Source organism: Gossypium raimondii, chromosome 10 (assembly GCF_025698545.1).
Source record: "Gossypium raimondii isolate GPD5lz chromosome 10, ASM2569854v1, whole genome shotgun sequence".
Lineage (NCBI taxonomy): Eukaryota > Viridiplantae > Streptophyta > Magnoliopsida > Malvales > Malvaceae > Gossypium > Gossypium raimondii.
The window spans coordinates 44,516,865-44,524,592 of NC_068574.1; positions in this window are offsets into that span (position 1 = coordinate 44,516,865).

Below are 7,728 nucleotides of genomic sequence, written 5' to 3' on the forward strand. Positions count from 1 at the left end.
TTGTAACAACTCGTTTTTCAGTGGTGTCGAAAATAGTGATTTTGGAGCCACAAATTCAACGAGTGAGTTCGTAAATATTATTATTTAATATTTATGAGTCAAATATAGTATTAATAAATTTTGATTTGATAATTTATGTTATTTGAATGAATAGCTAAGTTCAAGTGGTTAGTCCCTTAAGTTAAGTGCTTTTAGAAAAAGAGGTATAGAGATCCTATTTCTATAAACCGAGCCCATAAATATTTTTATAAATATTTACGGAGTAGTTATATAGGTGTATTAAAATTTTGGTTAAAAATGTTAACATTTAAATAGTTAATTAGGTAAAAAGACTAATTTGAAAAAGGTGCAAAATTTATTTCTATTAGTAAAAGGATCAAATGGCTATGGAATCTCAAATTAATGGACTTAATGGGCAATAATACCATATCTTAAGTTAGTGAATGTTTATGGATTGGTTTTTTGTGTAATTTTAATGTTTTTAAAACGTTAAAATTGTAAATAGGTAAATGGAAAAATTAAAGTAAAAATGATAAAATAATATCATAATCTTTTTCCTTTTATTTTTGTTGCAAAACCGAATAGCCATGGGTAAGAGAGAAGCAAGTTTCGTCCAAGCTTAAATTCATTGCATGGTATGATATTTTGTTCCGCTTTTAATAACTTTTATGTTTTTGAATTCGTATTAGCTTAACCTAGCTAGTTTAGAGGTCAATTTTTAAAGTTATTAAAATTTTAGGGACTTGCCATGAATGATTTTAACATGTTTTTGAATTTAGTTGGTGAACTATTAAAGTTAGTAACTAGATATGTAATGACCTTATAGTTAGGGGTGTCGGAAAGTACATTCCCGGGACTCTGTTCTCGTAAATTAGACTCGTAAATATTTTTAATAAATATTTACGAAATTAGTTGTATAGTTAATTAGATCTCGGTTAAATGAAATTGCATGAATTAAAAGTTATTAAGTATAAGGACTAAATCGCGTATAAGGTAGAAGTTGAGTTATGATATAAAAATAATTAAAGGGATTAAAGAAGCAATTATACTTTTGTTTCTTTAAGTGGACCGCATTAATGATGGTTATATATATATTTATATGTTAACTTATTATATATATACATGTTATATGTTTTAATTAAATTAAATGAAATAAAATTTATATGTATAAGTTATAAAATAATAATACTTATAATAATAATAGTTATAATAATAGAATAGTAAGTGGAAGCATGCAAAATTAAGAGAAAGAAGAAAGAAAAGAAAAGAAAAATAAGGAAAGAAAGGAAAGAGAACGCACGGGGATAAAGGGTTCAAAACTTTTCAAGTTTAATTGGTTAGTTAATTTAGTCTATTTTCTTGTAATTTTTATATTTTGGAATCCGTGTTAAGTACTACTCGACCTATGTTGAAATTTTAGCATTGATTAAGATTTTAAATGTTGTTAGTATTAAATAGTTTTAGTATTAGGGATTAAATTGATAATTTTTAAGTTAGAAATGGAAAAGGATTAATTGTAAAAAAATTATAAATTTTGGGTAATAGGGATTAAATTGTGAAAATTTGAAATTTAGGGTTTAATTGAAAATAGGAAACTAAATTTAGCTTAAAGTGAAATTAGTATAAAAATATAGGATTAAATGTGAAGAATAAAATTAATCTCGGTTTAGGGACTAAATTGAAATTTAAGCAAATACTGAGTAAAAATTGAATTATTCAATGTGAAATTGAATTGTGTTGTATTGATGTATTTTAATTGTTTTAATTCCGTAGCTAACGTCGTACCGGAATCCTCGACTAAAAAGAGAAAAGATAAAATAGATGTCGAATAGCTTGGAATCCATGATTTATATTTCTATAATCTGAACCTAGTTGTTAATTATTGTATTTTGATTTAATGCATATGGTAAGTGATTGAGGTGAGTATTTTGACACTTTGATAGTAAATTGAAATTATAGTTGATTGAAATGGATTGAATTGGTATATACATTATGAATGTATTGATTATTTGAATTGAAATTAATATATGTGTAAATGTGATAATGTGCAAATATGATAATTGGATATTGGTTGTATTTGAAAAGTGCAATGAAACCCTATTAACTGTATTGGGATGAGTCAGATATAGATGGCATGCCATAGGATAGGAAGAGTTCAGGGATTTCTTCGACTTCGAGTCGATGAGGCACTGGGTGCCAAAATTCTTCAGTTTAACCAATGAGACACTGCGTATCAATTTATATAGCACTGGGCGCAATTATTACTTCGGATTTATCCGTTGAGGCACTAGGTGTCAAACTGGTGTGTTGGTTGGATCCGTGTATCCGTCTGAGTCCGAGTCGTGTTAATAGGGGTAATTAAATAATAAATTTCTATGATTGATATTGAATGGCATTGTAACAGCCTGATTTTTTACCCTAATCGGAACAGTGATTTTGGGACCACAAATCCGAGTCTGAAAAAAAAATTTTAGTATTATTTTCTGTGTCTGTGATATTTTAATTTGATAGTGTGAAATTTTCGTAAATTAATTTGACTATTTGTGTGTTTAATTTGATAAAAGGACTTAATCGCGTAAAATGCAAAAGTGACTAGTTAATTGTTAAAGTACTTTATTGCTATGGTTTTTCTAATGTGGGGTCCTTATGTTGATATTATACCAAATAAATTATAAGTGGACTATTATAGACAAATGTTAGTGGATTTTAAATGAATAAATAAAGGTTAAAATAGTAAATTAGGTATTTATATGTATTAAATAAAATAAACCATGAAAGTGGCCATGCATTTGGCTTTGTTTTGCCGAAAATTGAAGAACAAAGAACACCTTTGGTGTTTGAAACATTCGGAAGTTAGGAAGCTAAAATTTGGTATGTATTTTGCTTGGATTTTGATAATTTTTACGTTTCTGAGATCGTTGCTTCGTATACTTTAAAATCCATGTCTTAATTTTGTGAATTGTGGATAATTTTGAAATGTGCCATTGATGAATGCTTGAGTTTTATGATGTTAATAGGTGGAAAATAAATATATGTTGTTAGATTTTCATGTTATAATTAGTAATTTTGATAAAAATATGTATTAAGGACTAAATTAAGAAAATATTAAATTGAGGGACTAGAATGTGAAATAAATGACATGCAAGGACCTATATGAGATTAGGAGTATTCGCCATACTATAGTAAAATTAATTTGGAATATTTTGTGCTTTGTGCAAAAAGGACTAAATTGTGAAAATGTAAAATGTTAGGGCAAAATTGTAATTTTCCCATTTATGTGAATTTAGGCTAAATTTGATGGAATAATGTTTAAATAAGTTTAAATTGAATTTATTTAGATCAAGAATTAAAGAAGTCGAATTTGGATGGGGAAAAACAAAAGTAGTCGAATAGTCGAACGTCTCCGCTCATATCCGAGGTAAGTCTATTAGCTATTTAATGATATTAAATTAGTATATATGTATGTATATCGATTGTAGTTGTTGTTGAGCTTTAATTTGAAGTAATTTGATTGAATAAATTAGAATTATAAATGGTATATATATGTGTATGAAGTGTTCAAATATATATATATGCTTATATAAATTTTTATTTAAGTTAAAGTAGGAATGCTATAAAGCATATATATATAAATATATAATGTATTAATATTTATATATGTATCTATATGAATATGTTCATTTAATTGATTGTTTGAAGGTTATATATATATACACATAAGATTCGAATATGAGAAAATAAACACATGTATAAATTCTTGCTTTGATAAAAGGTACGTATTATACTCATGTATACATAGGTTTTCGAATATACATATATATATATATGTAAAAAAACTTTGGGTTTTGATTAGTGATATGTATATTGTAATTGTATAGGTACTTTTTTAAATAAGGTGATTATATGTGAGATGGAACATTTATATATATACTTAAGTATTGATTATATTATAAGATATGAATGTTAAGCATGTATGTATAGTTTTGAGTATGTATGGATGTACATAAATATGTTTTCATATTGAGCTTAGATACAAATATATATATATATATATTATGCTCGAATTGGTGTGTATACATAAGTACATGTAAATTATTTGTATTAAATTTAGTTATGTATATTTATATATACATGAATAAGTTGTGAACTTAGGTAAAGGCAAGAATGTGTATATATAAATTCATATAGGTTCGAATATAAATAAACATACTTGTATGGGCTTTTAATTTTATTTAAAAGGTATAAATGTTAAATATGTATACGGGAGTTTGAATATATATCTATATGTACATTTGTGTACAAGTTTTTAGATTGAATTAAAGACATAAAAGTTTATGTTTTTATAAATGAGGTTCGAATATATATTTATATGATTATAAGTTATTAGTACTTGAATTGGATTAAAATATGATTTGCAAACTCATTTATGTTTGAGCATGGACTACGGTGAATATGTGTTTTTGTTAATAAATATTTGAGGAATTATTCGTATATGAGAAATTGAGATTTTCGGTTTTAAAACCTAGCGTGCTAAGTGCGGTGAACTGAATCAAAGCTATAAGCCTAGCAGTGCTAAGTGCTTGGGTGAACTGAATCAGGCTATAAGCCTAGCGTGCTAAGTGCGGTGATTTGAATCGGGCTATAAGCCTAGCGGTGCTAAGTGCTTGGGTGATCTGAATCAGGCTATAAGCCTAGCAGTCTAAGTGCCGGTGAACTGGATTAGGCTATAAGCCTAGCAGGCTAAGTGCCAGTGAATCTGTTTAAATTAAGTGATTATTTGAGTTAGGTATATATATGATTTTGGTTATATGTAATGGATAAATATACGAACATTTGTTTCTAAGTATTTGATGAGCATATAAACGTTCGAATCTTTGTGTTTAGTGAGTATATATATGTTGGTTATCATGAAATTGTTGGATATATATATATATGTGTTTGCACTCGACATATGTGGATTATAGTAAACATATATATGTGCATTCGGTACATGTGGTTGATAAGTATAAGTATATGCTTTTGGCATACATATTTGAATAATATATATATGCATTCGATGAAGTGCAAGCGATAAGCACATATATGCATTTAGATATATGCAGTGATAAATACATATATACATTTAGTTATAATAAGTGTATATACATTTGGAGCTAATATTTGTTAAGCATATATGTATATAAGCATTCGGCTATTCATGTTTATGGTGAATTTACATTCGGTTTTAAGAGTTGATAATTAAGTATGCTTTTGACTATATGTCATAGTTAACATATATAGTATTTGCGAATTCATTAAGTGTTTCAAGAAATTACATAATTATTTTATAATTTCATTATGCTATAGACTTACTAAGCTATAAAAGCTTACTTTGTTTGTTTATGTCTTTCGATTTTTAGACTTAAGATCAAGTTTCAAGCTCGGGATCGTCAAGCAAGTTCATCACTCTATCTCTTGTCTCGGTATTAAACTGTTTAAAATTTAACTTTGGCATGTACAAAGCTAGATAAATGTTTTGGAAAGTCGTACTTTGATATATTCTATATGAAATTAATAGCCATACGAAAATGGCTTATTTTCTTATGGTTTAACGGGATCAAAATGTTATGTTTTGTTTTTAAAAAAAGTTAAAGTAGAATTTATAATTATACTTACTTAAAATTTGGCTAAGCTTAATATATTTCCATTTATATATATATACAATGCTTATATTTTGATTTAGAAATAGTTGATTTAAACATGTATTCAAACGAATTGCATATCAACGTTAAATTCTTGAATTCTATTGAATGTTTGTATGGAGGTGTGTTTTGTTCAGTAATGCCTCGTAACCCTAGTCCAGCGACGGATAAGGGTTAGGGGGTGTTACAGGCATGGTATGTGAAATAAAAATAAGATAGTGAATTAAAATATGAAAAATGAGATATGTTGTGATTAAATGAAATATATGAGTTATGTACTCATGAATTGATTATAGAATGGATAATGCCATTGTATAAACAAATGTGAAATGATATGTGAAAAGTTATTTATATAGCAAGTGATGTGAATTTGAAACAAATCAAATATGATTGCATGTGAAAATTGAGTATAGTATGAAATAATATGGTAATATGCTTGAATTTGAAATGATGGTATATGATAGTTGTGAGCTTAGACAATAGTATGTTCGTATAATTCAAATTATGCATTCTAGTATCATTATATCTTTAATTGTTTGGATTATAGAAATATCATTGAGTTTTACTCAGCGTATGGTTTTGTTTTTCGTGCGCAGGTTAGGTACTTCTCTTTTGATCGCTGACTCAACATCCAACAACGATCCGATCTCAAATGTGGTGATGTTTACCTGTTGTGATGACATGTACCTAGGAGGTCTTAGTTAATAGTTATTTTGTGAATGGGTTGTAATTGAGTTATAATGTTCGTTAGAGTATATATAGTATATGTTTGTGTTTGGAGCCATAACTTGGCATGTTGATTTGAACCAAGACTTGTTAGGTGTTTGTAATTTAAGTTTGATGTTTAGGTATATCTAAGCTAGGTCAAATTGATTGATTTTGGCATGTTTAAAACTTTGATTTTAATGATGCATGGATGATATGTTTTGATGATATAACTTGTGGTACCAATGAGGGTACATTGGTTAGGCACCTAGGATAATTGTTTTAGCATGTTTTGAGTATATTTGGTCGTGTTTTGAATAGGTTAAACAAATGGTTTTTGAGTTGCTTAATGCCCAAGCAAGTAGGAAATGGTAAACTTGTTTAAGGTACATTTTAGGTCCACACAGCCAGACACACAAGCATGTGACTTGACCGTGTAAGACACACAACTGGGCGATACAGCCGTGTGTCGTCTGTTGAGTGCTTAGGGAACAAGTCAGCTAGCACACGGGCTGGGACACGGGCTTGGCCGTATGACCCAAGTCAGAGAGTTACACGGGCACGGACACAGGCTAGGACACAACCATGTGTCCCTATTTCGAAAGTTACACGGCCTAAAACACGGGCGTGTGTTTCAGCCGTGTGAGTCACACAGCCTGGCCACATGACCTTATGACCCCTGCAGTTGAATTTTTCTAACTTTTTCCTAAATTTTTCAAATGTTTCCAATTTAATCTTGAATCGTTTCTAAAGTGATTCTAAGGCCTCGAGGGCTTGAATAAGGGACGATATACATGCTAAATGATGGATTATGTTGTGATTATTGAAATGTTTTGAAATGAATGATTTAGGTAACATTTATTCAATAATGCTCTGAAACTCTATTCTATCGACGGATACGGGTTAGGGGTGTTACAAGATATAGGTATTTTGTTAAGTAATTTTTGATGATTTTAATGTTTAGGGATTAAATTATTGAAATAGTAAAATTTAATGTAAATTGTGTGAAATTAGGAAAAATATGGGTGTTATAAGACTAAGGAAAATCACTAGCATGAATTTTAATTAAAAGTGGTTAAATTGCAAATTTTGAGTTTAGGGACTAACTTGTATAATAGGTAAAATATTGAGGGTAATTTTGTAAATTTACCTATTAATAAAGGTTATAAGTTGAATTAATTATATTAAGTTATTTGAATGGTTTAATTGAATTAAAACCATCATTTAGATCACTGAAATGAACCAAACAGATCTAAACTAAGGAAAAGCTAATGTTATAGATTAGTCGTAATTTGCTTTTTACAATCTGTATTTGTATATGTAAGTTCATAGTGTAAAATTA